The sequence below is a fragment of the Pinus tabuliformis genome, chromosome 9 (genome assembly GCF_031772625.1).
Source record: "Pinus tabuliformis cultivar Carrire ecotype Pingquan chromosome 9, CPIR1, whole genome shotgun sequence".
In the NCBI taxonomy this organism is placed as follows: Eukaryota; Viridiplantae; Streptophyta; class Pinopsida; order Pinales; family Pinaceae; genus Pinus; species Pinus tabuliformis.
The window spans coordinates 1,260,214,404-1,260,229,034 of NC_142307.1; positions in this window are offsets into that span (position 1 = coordinate 1,260,214,404).

The following is a 14,631-nucleotide window of genomic DNA, read 5'->3' on the forward strand; positions in this document are numbered from 1 at the left end:
ATGAAAGAAACACTCCCCCAAACTGAAAAATGATATGCCGCTGAAAAATGGGAAGTGGTAAAGATGTAGAATAAAGGATGATAAATAATGTTCAAAATGGATTTTCATTAAATTCTCCTAAATTCGTAATAAATCAGAAAATTATGCTATTTTACCTAAAGTTTTACCTCCAAAAGGAAAAATGTGGAATGACATATATGGACTGGAATTCGTTGAAGCTGATGTAGGCAAAATTGGTGCTGAAAGTGATGCAAAAGGTGGAATCTAGGCAAGCACATCATGTCTAAAGAATTGTTCACATTCACAAGTTGCTCGAGCCTCTTCTGTTAGTTGCAATAGTGTGGTCATGATGCGAATAGAGTTCTACCCATACTTGTTGTTTTCCTGTAAACAAATCACTATTTTGCATACAATGTTCTTGAATCCATAGTGTTAATTTTGAATAGCAATAGATTATGATGTATGCGAAAATTTCAATCAGAAAAACTTTTGTATACATGGAATACTAATATTTTGTCAAATCAACAAGTTATGGCAGAGTGCAGTAATCATATCGCATGCTATCCCATAATGCATACATTCCCCCTCCAATTGGAAAAGGAATTCCATGACCATAAAGCGTATGAGAGGGGTTATGCTGACGACAAGGCAAGGGAATGAACAATATAGCAGTAAATGAAGCAGAGTACACATATCAATGATAGGACGGCGAGAGTTATGGTTATAATGAGAGCAAAGTGTGTAAAGATAGTTATGAATAAAATATAGGACGCTTTGGATTGATGCTAAGTTATGAAAAAGAGAAAAACGACAGCAATATGCCAAAAAGATGATTTGTTGATGGCATTCTAGCTGAAAAATGATGTGATTGATCAGAAAATAATTTTTCATGCGTAAAGGTTCAAAATAGGGAAAAAAAATTAAGGAAATAACTTCTTTGATAAAAAGAAAAAATAAGAAAAGGGTATTATAGTAATAATTGACGATAAGATATAACTTCAATACCATAAGTAGAGCCTCTGCTACCAGCAGGTGTCCATAGCCTCGGCAGGGTTGCTTTTTAACCCATATGAGCCAAGATCCTCAATTTATAAATGGAGAGTTCCAGTGCTATTCTACAGAAGAGATCAGTGTGCTGGCATGGTAACTAGATAACCACACTGCCATTCACCGGGATGTAGCAAAAGTGATCAGGCCGGCTCGTGATGAGACCTCCTGTTCCAAGGATAATTTGGCTATTGAATGGATCATAACCCTGGTGTGGTGGCCATAATGGGAATGTCACTTTGTTACAGCCTTATGAACATGGTAGGCCGACTCGTAATGAGACCCCCTATTCTCCATCTGCGAACGAAATTTTGTTGTTATTCTCATTTTTATGATAAAAAGAGGGAAGCTCAGTACTCCTTAAGAGCAGGGATGGTGGAAGAAGTTGAACATGTCAATAGAAAAAAATATACCCATAATCTCATTTATTATAGACAGAGAAGATTATAACCAGGAAGGGTGGAACCAGCATGGTATTAAGATGATCAATCAATATCATATTCAACAGAAAACAATGCAGTAAAGTAGTAAATAAATAATTGTGTCCGTTTTGAAAAGAATCTATCATCAAGAAGCTGTCATATTAAAGATCATAACATGAATGATATTAACTTGCTTCAAAAGAATTCATAATTCTTGTCCTCATAAAAGTAGTGTACTTCATGCCATGAAAGGGAATCAGTAAAATGTGGTTGAGATGAACTAGGAATAATCCCACAAGAAGAAGGAAGGGTTGCTCTCAAAAATACTCCCAAAGTGTTGTTTTTTTTAAGGAACAACAAAAATATTCAAAAAGTGGTGTTCCGTGTAGGGAACAACAAAGGAAATGCACACCAAAAATAAAAAATACACACGAAAAAGTGTTGTTCCCTGTAGGGAACAGCAAAAAAATGCATGTGAAAAATTTTTGTTCCTTAAGAGGAACAAAAAAATGCGAAAATGTTGTTCCTTTGAAAAGGAATAGCAAAAATGTGAAAGTGTTGTTCCTTCGGAAAGGAACAACAAAAATGTGAAAGTGCAGAAGTGTTGTTCCATTTCGAAAAGGAACAGCAAAACGTGAAAGTGCAGAAGTGTTGTTCCATTCGGAAAGGAACAGCAAAAAGTGAAAGTGCAGAAGTGTTGTTCCATTCGGAAAGGAACAGCAAAACGTGAAAGTGCAGAAGTGTTGTTCCATTCGGAAAGGAATAGCAAAACGTGAAAGTGCAGAAGCGTTGTTCCATTCGGAAAGGAACAACAAAAAGTGAAAGTGCAGAAGTGTTGTTCCATTCGAAAAGGAACAGCAACGTGAAAAAGGAACAGCAAAATGAACTGTGGAAAAGGAACAGTTGATACAAAATGTAATGTTCATTTAAAAAAGGAATAGCAAAACGAAAATGTTGTCCCTTTGAAAAAGGAACAGCAGAAACGACAAAAGTGCACACAAATGTTGTCCCTTCAGAAAAGGAACAGCAAAATGCACAATCATAAAATGCAAGCATGCAAAGAATGAATTAGTTGTTCATTGTATTGATGTTGAGGATGGGTTACAGTTTGAATGAAGAAACACCTGAAACACAAAATATAAGAGAAATCAGGAAAGAAACAACATTTTATTTAAAAAACAGTATGTAAATAAATAAATTAAGTTACAATAGCTATGATATTATGTAAAAAAATGATCTCTTTGAAAAAAGCTTTGGCAGTAGTGACAAGACAGGAATCTTCAAATGGAAATCAATTCTTCATTTCTTCTTGTTATGAATCTGTTGGGTAATGAGTTGGATGAAATTCCCTTATTTCATTAAAATTTCTCAAAAGAATCGCTCGTCCATAAATTGACCTTATTTTTCTCCTAGGACCTGCAAAAAACAAGTATCTACCTGCAATAAAACATTAAATCATGGAGAAAGAGAGGTGCGCAGGCTCCCCTAATCCAAGAATTATGCAAAAAACTAACAAGTACTTACTCTGTGAAACAAATCCACGGAGAAAATAACAAAGTAAAATTTATTTGTCACTTGCGGGAGAGCAGTGGTCGACCATACTAACCAACAACGTTTTAATCACAACTTCTTTGTTTTTCATCCAAATTGAGTGATTCCAAAGCTATATGAGAGATAATTCAAAGTTATATCTCCAATAGAAATAGGTTTTAAAAATTCAATGATATGATATGTCAATTTTAGTTAGAACAACCTGCATAACATAGTCATCTTCGATTACCCAGCTTAAACCAACAGTGAATGCTTTAAGGATAGATTCTTCATTTGATGTTGGATTGGAATGATTAAAATTGGAAATGAAATTAGATTCATTTATTTATTTCCAATAGAAACAAGTTTTGAAGACAAGAAGAATTGATTGGTCAAATACTGTAAGGAACAGCCGGAAAGACATAGTTTTAAGGGTGTTGATTTACGATAGACAGTCAATATTTTGATCATAACTTCCCCATACGTTATCGAAAATGAGTGATTACAATTGCTTTGTAAACTAAATTCATATTGGAATCTATCATAGTAACAGGTTTTAAAAATTCAGACATTTAGGCCTCCAAAAACTGACTGTCCCAACTCTATTCTTGAGCTGCCCGCTAGACACCCCGTCAATATTTTGTTTCTAAATTTTTCGTTTCAAATCCAAATTGAGTGATTCAAATTGGGTTGGAAAGTATACATCAAGGGCTACTTAGGGTATAAATAGGTTTCAAAAATATTCACTTTTGGTCCCTCAAAACATGACTGTCCCGACTTTTTTTCCAGAAATTTCATCAAGCCAAAAAAAAAAAAATGATATTCAAGCATTTTTCAAATTGGTGATAAAAATGAATATGAGTGTTTGTAGAACTATTATTTTCATTATTATTCATCTACATACACAAATGAATTAAAAAAAATTATCTCCGATGTTGATTTTCATAGCGTGTTGCAACAAAGAAAACAACTAGTTTTACAAAAATAAAAAAAATGTGTTTGTTTTATTTGTTTATTTATTTTATTTTCTCCACTATCCTACTCTTCTTTGAGAATCAAATATGTTTATGTATAAGAGTATTTCTAGTGAAACCATTTTCGAAATAAGGCTTCATGTATACACATACCCAAATTTGAAAAATGCATATTAATGAATATTAGGGTATGAGAAGCCAACTTCCCTTGAAAAAATGGTATCAAAAATTGTTGAACCATAGAGTGATGTTGCAAACAAATGATGGAGTGAAACCAATCTTCAATGTATCCGTTACTTTCTTGATTTCCCATAAGCATCATATCATGAAGTTCCTGAGCTTTTAAAATGACTTGTTGATGCATACTAAAAGAAACCTCATTTTCTTCCATAGCTTCTACAATTTTTGAATTTGAAACATTCTGAATCTCATTGTAAGTTTTCTCCATTGGTGCATGTGAGATAGAATGGGTGGGAAGGGTGGGTAAATTTTGCAGTTCAACACTATAAGCATGTTGTACTGGTTTATTGTGGTGAGGGTGTGGAATTAGTTGAGCAGGAAATTCTGTATAGAATGGAGCATTTTTATGATGTAGTTGATTGGGTTGTGTGGATGGTTTTGATGGGCAAGCAAGATGTTTTGGAAGAGTTGGTGAAGAATATGGAGAATATGTTTGTGCTACAAGATGAGGGAGAGTAGTCATGCAATCATAAGGTGAACCATGCCAAACTTGTATACAAGATTGGTGATGGTTATATTGAAATTGGCATGGCTGCCCTAACACATTAGTATTCCATAATAGATTATGCAAGTAAGAGAATGGATAAAATGTGTTTTGAACCATACCTGTAGGCCATGATTTCCATGGTTTTGACTTTGTTGCAGCTTCCTCATCTCTTTGATATGATACTTCCATCCTAGATGAGGAAGAACAAGTATCTATGGGATGCTCCTTTCGGTCATGAGGGAAAAACACTTCATCACATTCTTGATTTTTATGAACCTGCAAAACATCCAATTTTTCATTTAGAGAGATAATAAAATCAACTTTAAAATGTTCAAATAAATCATTGATTTCAGCTCTTATGTCTCCTATTCTTGTAGCAGATTTGGAAAACAAAGAACAAACATCTCTAGGATTCTTACCAACCTTGGAGATTCCTCTTGAATACCTTATGCACAACTCACAAACATCATCATATGATAACTGAAAAACATCACTTTTTCCTATTAGATTTAAGAGTTCTAAAATTCATCTTTGATTCCTTTAAGAAGAAGTGTTTTTAAGATCTCTTTTTCCAAATGCTTATGTTTTGATTTTTGAAGGTTATAATGAAATTGATCCACATATTCCTCCAAGCTTTCATCTTCCCCTTGTATCATATTGAAAATATCTTCATTGGCCTTGCAATAGTCTTGGTACTTCTTCAAGAATATGTTCTTCATGTCCTCCCATGTTTGGATGCAATTCCCACCTAGGCTCATGAACCATCGGAGAGCTGCTCCTTTTAGAGTAAGAGGAAACACTTTCAACCTTTAATCATTAGTACAATAATCATATCCTCTACAAAGTATTTCGAACTCAAATAAGAATGTATCTGGATCTTCATTTGTCAAACCAAGAAAATTTGGTAGAGAAGATGGGGGAATTATGTGCATTTGTGTCACTCCGCCTAGATCTTTGATAGGAAATTCAAAAGTAGAAATGTGAGTCATTTCTTACCATAATAGAAGATGTTCTTCATGTGTTTTTTTTCGAGGCTCCTTCTTCAAATGTTCCTGTCAATCATTTAGTGAAATGGGTGGTGCTTACATCACCACTTGAGTGAAATCATGACATTTTTTTTTTTTTAATTTCTATTTTTATTTTTTATTTTTTTTTAGTCATTCACACAAAAATCCAAACATTTACCCTAAGTTCGTTAACAATTATGTTGGAAAGCGGGTGGGGCAGCAAGGCTTATACATGCTCCATATGCAGGTTCTTACCTTCCGTTTTTAATACCCAGTTCTTTCCTTACAGGCACTCATCAGATGCACTCTACTCTTTAAAAATGGCTACACTCTCCCCGGCAACGGTGCCAAAATGTCGAGCGATAAAAGGGTGTCTTTTTAACTCCTAATTATCTTCACATTAATTGTCAACCCAGGGACGACTTTTTATTTCAAGAGTGTACTCAGTCTGAGGTGGCTATTTACTCAAGAGTAATGTTTTGCAGTATAGTGCTTAAAATCCAAAAGTAAATGAAAGTTGGAAACAAAATCTAATTGGAACAGCAAGAAACTGAAATGTTCTAAACTAAATCATTCACTCAAACAACCATCAATCGAGGATGCAGTAGCAATAACTCATTCCTCTAGAGATTGATGCAATTGAAATCAAACTGGAACAAGACAATCAATCTGAGAACAAGGAAGCAGTAACCAATGTTCTCTATAGTTGACAGCCCTGCTGCACACCAAAGCAATGAGGATTTTCGAATGACAAGGAATGGAACATCATCTACTTCTATAAATAGGATTGAACAGAAAAACTCTATCCTACGTAAATGAATGCAACAATAATTATAATCTTCAAGAATTAAGTAACAACCTTTGAATTGAATAGCAAACAGAAATGGAATAGCATATTATCAAAGATAAAGTATAGAGCAGTGGATTAAATCTAAATGTACAGCAACCCAAGTCAAGCACGTAACACACTTATCATTAAAAGGGACAGTAATCTCAGCTTCGATACAATATGCATGAATCACAGCCATGAAATAACAGCAATTGTACGGAACAGAAATTGTTTCAGAACAGCAATGATAACAGAATGGCACTTCTGAATAAACAGCAGTCACGATGTAAGAATAAATCATGTGGTAGTACCAATTCCAAAATATACAGCGCGATTAACTTGTAATCTGTAAGGAACAATGATGCGATATGATTTGCCAAAATAAACAATAATGTGATGCAGGGTTAGAATGGTAACATATCATTCCCGTTGTAAGTAACAATAATATTCAATCAAGTATAACAGAGCTGATATATGAAACAGTAAAGCGCTTCAGATTATTGAGCAAAGTAAAAGAAAGAAATCAAACCACACATGAATCGTGAAGATATAATACAGCAGCAGCTTCATCCACCAGAGGTTGGGCCCTTAGCCACCAGCAGATGCTGCTGGGCTACTTCAGACGAGAAGAATGAACAACAACTCCCAAATCATATATTAATCATCAAACTGTGAAATCATTACAGCAGCTGAAGCTTTGAGAATTACAACATGCAACAATCTCTTTTTCCTCCTATCCTATCATGAATCATGAATCCTTAATTCTGAATTTCTAATTCTCAAATCATAATTCTGAATCCATCATTCCCAATTCTACATTCTCTCAACCATCCTCAATTCTGAATCTCTAATCCTTCATCCCTATCTGAGATCTCTGTTTTCATTTAAGTAGAGAGATCAGAGAGTAGTTATAACAGAGATAATTACAACATGATTTCTATTACAAAATTGGTTTGCTTCTAACCAATTGATCAACAAGAAAATATATTTCCATCTATCTTTCAACAAGAGCAAGGCGAATTTGGCTTTGCAGCTGAGATTTGGGAAATGGCCACACAGCAAATCTGAGAAAATCGTGCTCAAAGGACCCTACGTTTCTCTCAACACAGGCTGAATTTGGACAAACCGTTCTTCATTGAAGTTAATTGGTCCATTCTGGACAAAACCCATGTTCCGGATTTTACAGATTCCTCTTCATTTGCTCATAATCTCAACCGCAAAACTATCACTTCTTATTCCAGCAAATTTCTGAGTTGGCACTTTTAATGATCAAATCTTCAATCTGGAAATTGTATTGGAGGCTAAAAATGGTGAATAATGTTACAACCAATTTATTAAAACTATCATTGATAAAATCATGCATAATCATCAATTTATTAGAAATAAAGGAGAATAAATAATATTCATTCATAAGAGCATAAATCTATTGTAAAATAGAATTATATGATAAATGACGTGATGAAGAATGGTAGAAATGGGTGGAATAAGCGTTCAAAAGTGATAATAATAATGACATATTAATGGCCTAACAATGACCTCATTGCGTTGCAGTATCAATTGTTCAATATTAATCTGTTGCTCTCTCATCACCTGGAGCGTGTTGCCCTCCCTTGCCTGCAGTTCTATAGTCACTCCATCCTATAGAACATAGAGCGTCTCCCGAGGGAGCGCAGCCATGTTTATCCCAACTCCCTTCAGTGCACTGACCATAGGCCTGTCGACCTCATTTTCTATAACCAGTGTGCCCTCTAGTAGCACTATGGTGTTGGTCATGCGGGCGCGCAGCATTTCCTCAGCCGCGGTCGTGCCTACTGCGAGGCTAGTTGATAGAGTACCAACCTAAGGAGTGTGCACCTACAACTCCTGTATCTGTGTCTGGAGGGCCCCCAACACCATCTAGTTTTCCTCCGTGAACTGCTAGAGGGCCTCCATGGTGACGTCCTGCACCATCTCCCCTATGTCATGGATATCCCCCTCAATGAGGGTGATTGGGTCGAAAGAAGTCTTGGAGGATTTTGACTTCTTCCACGGCCCCACCTACTCTCTCAGGCACTGTTGCTTTGGTTGTGTGGATGCTGTCTATGGGTTTGCGCCACCTTCCTCTGTGTCTATCTCCTGTTCAGGAAAAGGTGACTTCTGGGCCTCATGCTCCTTCTCTGCTGCCTTTTGTTATTCTTTTTACAGCATCCCTCGCCTCCTGCGCCTTTACTTTTGTTGCTTTGTTCCTTCTCTTCTCTACCAACTGTGCCATCTGCATTTTTCCTCCTCCTCCTTCCTTTGTGCAACGGACTTATCTGATTCCACGGCGGAGCTGGCTGGAGTGTGCCACTTCGGCAGCCACGATTCAAGCACGGCGAATATGACATCATCTGTGGCCAGCTAAGGGAGCTTGTTCCATTTCTTCGCGGGGTTCTTGCGCACCCTGATATACACATGATGGAATTCCACCTCGAACTCTGTGAAGCTCTGCATACTATTTTAAATAGTGGGCAATAACCACAGCTTGTGGTTAATCCCCATTCTGTTGTTCATCTCCATGAACACCTAGAATATCTTGTTGTCTTTGATCCTCTGTGTGTCTTTAGTTTCCCACAATGAAGCATACTTCACTGCCTCCAGAAGATCCTTTGCAATCGTGGGGAACGGGCTATCCTCAGGCAATTCCCAAGCCACCAACACTATGGATAGTAGAAGCCATGCATAGTGGAAAGCCTTCCCCTGTTCCTATGCCTCGCGACAGTTTTCCAAGAATTCTCAGCACAAATACTCTGTCCAGTGAAATTGGACCCCCTCTGCGCACTGTGTGACAAGTGCAACCACTGGTTCAGGCACCTAATCTATGCAGCACTTCCGCATAACCTTCCAAGCCAGTATCTTTGTCACGACTCTCACCACAACATTATTGATACTGGAGATCATGTACCCTCTCTTTTTCTTCTCCAAATTGAACTTTTCTTCATGGCCTCCGCGATGGCCAAATCATCACTTTTACCCTCGGATATGTTCGCTGGATCCTCCCCTTTGCAAGGGAGCTGGGTAATTCTGTGAATTAGGTGGTCCATGATGGGGATGGGCTCCTCCAGCCACAAACACCCATCATGCACCAGGGAGAGTAGTTGCCTGATGACAAAGATAGTCACTGGGGCGTGATGGTAATGCGACACCCAGAGCAAGTTTAACAACCCTGCTTTCTCTACTCCTCGCAACCACTTGTGTGGCTCCAACTCTATGACTCCCGCCACTGTATTTTTCTTCAGCCGCATTAGCTACGCGGTTGCCAAATGTGGGAATTTCTTGTGGTCCGTGAGATCTCAGTCTTCAAATTTTAGGATTGGCACCTGTCCCAAGTGCACTCCATCAAAAAAGATATCATCGGGTAGCAGCGGAGTCTGTAGAGAGATCTTGCTCTCATCTAGGTCCTTGGGCACACTTGCTTTCCCCTTCTGTGGAGGAACATACATGGGCAACCTGGTCAGAGGGTCCGCACCCTGAGTTTCTTCCTCAATTTCTTTGTCCTCGTCCTCTACCAATATTTCTTCGAAGTCTTGTTCCTCCTCATCAGCTTCCAAATTGATCGCCTTACCCTTTTCTTCCATGGTGAGACTCATCCTTAACAGATTCCTGGGGAACACGTGCACTGGTACCATAGGTTGCTTATCTTTCTTGGGTCTCGGTGTGCGCGGCGATTTAAGGATTTCTATGACTATCCCGGTGCTTTTTGGGGCATCTCCTACTGTCATGGCCTACGCGGCCTCTTCAGCAGTCATCTCTCTGATATCCATGGCTTCTTCAGACGCTGCCATATTGTTGTTCCACAAATCTCTCAACGACTCAGGTAAGTTCTCAAACAATTCCTTTGACTTCAAAAGATCAAATAGATATGGATTCATAAATCTCTAGGCGCACAATAGCTCAATTCTCAAATGGCCAAGTGTTGTTTGTTGGGTAGCCCTTTGCAATTTATAGTGCCTTTTGAATTTGAATTCGACCATTCCCCCCAAATCCGATCCATTAATGCTCCCTTGGCGGCAGATTTTCCCAAATCTAGCCCATAAAGTTTGCCTTAAATGCCTATTGCCTACTCCATTTGGTCGTAAACCAAGCATCACATCATGAATAGTGACTATAACGGTCACTTTCCAGCCAACCCACGCGGCAGCACAGTGACCCTTGCACTGTCACAGACCCTGTGACACCTTGCTACTGTGCGCAGTCCTAACATTGTGTAGCTCTCGGGTAGAGTAGTTTATAGTCCCGTGCCTCCTTTCAGCTGCCTAGAGCGCTAAGACTATGCTTCCTGCAGCTAGTCAGATGGTCGGGCCACCTGTATATGACTTCAACCGACTACCATTTACTTTTCCTAGGAAGAGTTCGCCATTTAACTTCACCAACTGCACTGTGCCACCATCTATGATCTCCTTAATAACATATGGTCCCATCCCATGCAACAAACTAAGAAACTCTCGGCGGTGGTCCCCGAGTCTGTCATTGTAACCGAGCTCATCTTGCTCTATCACTACAGTCTTTCTATCAAGAAAGTCCTTCTTTATTCCTTCCTTAAGCTTCTTGACTTTCGCTTCTGCCATGGCGCTTTTCTCCCTCAACCGAACTCTTTCATTCATGAGTTCTTGGAGCCTAAGGTCACCCTGCTGGATCTCTTCCTCTAGTCCCAACCATTCTTCTTCGATCTCTTCCAACAGTGCTTGCCTTTCTTCCAGGGCTCCATGGTCAGTTACCCCTGTGAGCGCCACTATGCACGGGCTAGACATGATAGACTCCATAGGTATTACATCTTCTACTCCACCAACTAGCCGAAAAGGCGTCTATCCGGGTATGCGCAAGTCCCAATCACTTCGGTGTGTGTTGCATACCTTGTTCAGCACATTGCACACCTTGTCAAATTCTTCTGCATGGATAAGCTCTTGTGTGATTGTTCTTCCCACATGTTGTCTATCTAACCTTAAGAGCCAACTGCACATTTGTCCCCTCAACACACGCTTAGTGCCCATGCCTCTCCGCGCGAAGTTCATGTGCATCCGCATAGGTTTTTCTTCATATGCCTGCATCCACCTGGCTAGATGTGTGCGCAGACCATCCTTTCCATTGTATTTATCTTCCAATCGCACTCTAGGCTTCCCAAAATGTGTGCACATCATCCTCCTATATTCTCACCAGTCACCAAATCTCCCTTTGTACGTACCCCACCACCTCGCAGGCATAGTGCACAGTACGCAATTCAAGGCCTAGAATTGTTGCTTTTCAGGCACCTCCCTTTCAAATTTATCCAAAAAATAATCTACCTCACTTAACCCATCATAAGTAGGCAGGTCTCGTACTTCTGTCGATAGACAAGTAATGATCTTGTCATCATATTGCAGTTCAGTGTGGTTACTTCGTGTAACCGATTCTTCCAACGCTGTATCTCCTCATCAGAATCTGACGGACAGGAGCTTTCATGCTCCCATGAAATCCACCCATCTGCGGTAGGATTTACCCAGTCTTGCTCTCATGCAGTTATCTTGTAGATACATTCCAAATCATTGTCACTTTCATAGTCACGCACTAGCTCTGTATAGTGCAATCCTTTAGCAGGGTCCAGGGGTATAACTACGCATAGTGACTTCTTCTCAGAAATCATCTTGTGCTTCTTCATATTAATCACCTCATTCATGTCAGTGGCCTAATCAATTCCTAAGAGCACGGGGTATGGATTGTTGTCATTAGCAATCTCTATCACTTCAAAGTCTACTAGCGTGCTCTCTCCCTCAATATCCATAGTGATTCCCTACAATCACCCCATGGGTATTATTTTCTGTTGGTTCACCATTTGTAGTTGAATAAGAGACCACCGCAGTGTAGGTCTCCCCACGCGCTCCCATGTCTGCTTCAGCAAAACATTCGCGTCTGATCCTAAATCCAGAATTACTAGGTCCATCTCATATTCTTCAATCTGCATGGTTAGCCTCATTTCTCTTCCCATCCTTGTCTTATGCTTTCCAATCTTCCGGACTACACGTGGTTCTCCTGGTGTGGCCCCATCGCATCTGTTAGTGAGTTCCTGTAATCCTTTTACAGATTTACTATCACGCAGCAAATTCATACATGTTTCCAAGAACATTGTGATCATGGATGGATCCATCACCGGCTCTGGTCTATCTTTGCTTCCTGAAGTGGAGGCCTCCACGAAGCTCTTCTTAGCTTCCATGAAAGTTTCCCGAGCACACTCCAAATCAAACTCTACTTCTTTCACCGGAGCTTTGCGAACCCAAGTATTATCTTCTGGTTGTTTGTCTTTGTCATCTCACATAGTGATTCCACTTCGGAGCACAATGTTCACATTTGGATCTTCCTCGCGCGGCTCAGACCTCATCATCTGCAAGTTCTGAGTTGGGGCAGGCAATAGCGCTCCTTTGTCACAAATCCTAGCTATCAGCATAGGACAATCTTCCATCTCATGATCAAATAAGGTACAATACAGACACGATGTATGCGTTGGGCTGATACAATCGCAAGCATAATATCCTGGCCCTCTGCGATTATAGCATATCAACTATCCACAACCTCTTCTAGGTCCTCTCCGCCTCGGCCTTGTCCGCGCCCCTAAAATCCAGTTCGCACAACCCCTGTATTATGGTCTAGGGGTCGCGTTTCAGTCTGAACTCTGTAGGTGGGAGTTCTATCCATCATCAGCTCATAGCTTCTACAAGTGTGCTCATCATGTCCCACCGATATACAAAAGTTACAGAACAATTGCTGCGAATTCTGCGTGTACTTCTGTAACAAGTGCCAGCTGTCCATAGCATGCTTTCCCCCTATTTGACAAATCGCGCACCACAACGTTGGCATCGTGCTAGGTCCTTCTTGTGCTTCCAGCCTTAACGGCATCGTTCCTCCTCCCGCGAGGTAATTTGTGAACACCGGGAAATGGTCCTTATCATGACCCTGACCCTTGCATTTTATGCACCACACCTCTTCGTGCATTTCTAGTCGAACTGTTCTGTCTTGTTTCAGACTCTACATCTCAAGGAAACGGAACCATTTGTTGGATTGAGGGGGCCTAACCCAGGTTCAAATTTATTTAACCAAACAAATCCCTACACTATTGGCCCTTTCGGCATTAGCCCGCGGAGCGCAGACTGAATTCTCACCCGAAGCAGTATGGGGGGATGCTGGAACTAAGTTTCTTCACTCTTGAGATGTCTGAAGTGTCGATTTAGTCTAACTATGCATGCCTACGCATAGGTCACTTCGCATACTATTCTAACCTTCAATACCTTCGTGATCTGTTATAATCGCCTTTTGCGCAACCCTAACCAGGGACTAAGGTGATTTTGCGCTACTAGGGCAGTGTTCTGCGCTATTTCCCCAAGTTACACCACGTATCTTACTTATCCTCTTACAAATGTTAGTTAACTTCGTGTAAACAGATACTTTATCTTACATTTACTTAATCAACACAATAATTTATGTTCACGCATCATATAATAGTAAAATTGCAATTCATACCCAATATACTTAATGCATAAAAATTGGAAATAGATACACAGAATTGATGTGAAAACTTCTCTTTATTAATTCTTCAATGGTTACAGACTCGACTCACCCTGCGCACTCAGCTGCAGGGGTCTGCGCACTCAGTTGTGGACTACTAGGCCTCTACGCACTCAGCTGCAGAGCCTTTTCCTACTCTACAACCCAAAAACTCGACTTACACTTCAGATAAGACTCAATTACTCTGATCCTTCATTTTCTTATTTACAACTTAGAGCCTCGCTCTATGTATACAATCCCATGGTCCGCGAACCATGGGTAGATCTCTAAAGCCAACATTACATTACAAAATCAAGAGCGAACAACTCTATGACTCTTTTACAACTCCGTGCTCCGTGCCCACAAAATGTAGAGTCTTTACATCGGATTAACACTTTTTAGCCAAAATCTGGGCTGTAAGCCCCAAAACGTTCCTTAGGGGATCCCGCGCCCAACAACCACTGAGGAAGGCAAGGAAGATCCTAGGAACATCAATATTCCTAAGTCAGAAGGACAGGGTGAAATGGTGGGGCCTAAGGCAGAAGTGCCTGATATCTCAAAGCCC